This window comes from Onychostruthus taczanowskii, unplaced genomic scaffold (genome assembly GCF_017590055.1).
Source record: "Onychostruthus taczanowskii isolate IOZ18803 unplaced genomic scaffold, ASM1759005v1 scaffold901, whole genome shotgun sequence".
Lineage (NCBI taxonomy): Eukaryota > Metazoa > Chordata > Aves > Passeriformes > Passeridae > Onychostruthus > Onychostruthus taczanowskii.
The window spans coordinates 1-603 of record NW_024507006.1 but is presented as its reverse complement, the minus strand read 5'-3'; positions in this window follow the sequence as shown (position 1 = coordinate 603).

The following is a 603-nucleotide window of genomic DNA, read 5'->3' as shown; positions in this document are numbered from 1 at the left end:
CCCAAACCCCCAAACCCCGGGACCCCAAATCCCGGGACCCCCGAAATCCCCCAACCCCCGAAATCCCGAACCCCGGGACCCCCAACCCCCGGTGCCCCGGTGTTCTTCTCCCGGTGTTCCTGTCCGTTCCCGGTGTCCCGTTCCCGGTGTTGTCTCCCGGTACCCCATTCCCGGTGTCCCGGTGTTCCATTCCCGGTATCCCTCTCCCGGTATCCCGTTCCCGGTGTCCGGTTCCCCGTATCTCTCCTGGTGTCCCGGTATCCCATTCCCGGTGTCCCGGTATCCCGTTCCCCGTGTCCCGCTGTCCCGGTATCCCGTTCCCGGTATCCCATTGCCGGTATCCCGTGTCCCGCTGTCCCGCTGTCCCCGTGTCCCGGTGTCCGGTATCCCATTCCCGCTGTCCCGTTCCCGGTATCCCGTGTCCCGGTATCCCAGTATCCCGTTCCCGTGTCCCGGTATCCCGGTATCCCGTTCCCGGTGCCCCGCTGTCCCACTCCCGGTATCCCGGTATCCCGCTGTCCCGTTCCCCGGTGTCCCGCTGTTCCGGCGTCCGGTATCCCATTCCCGGTGTCCCGTTCCCGATGTCCCGTTCCCGGTGTCCCG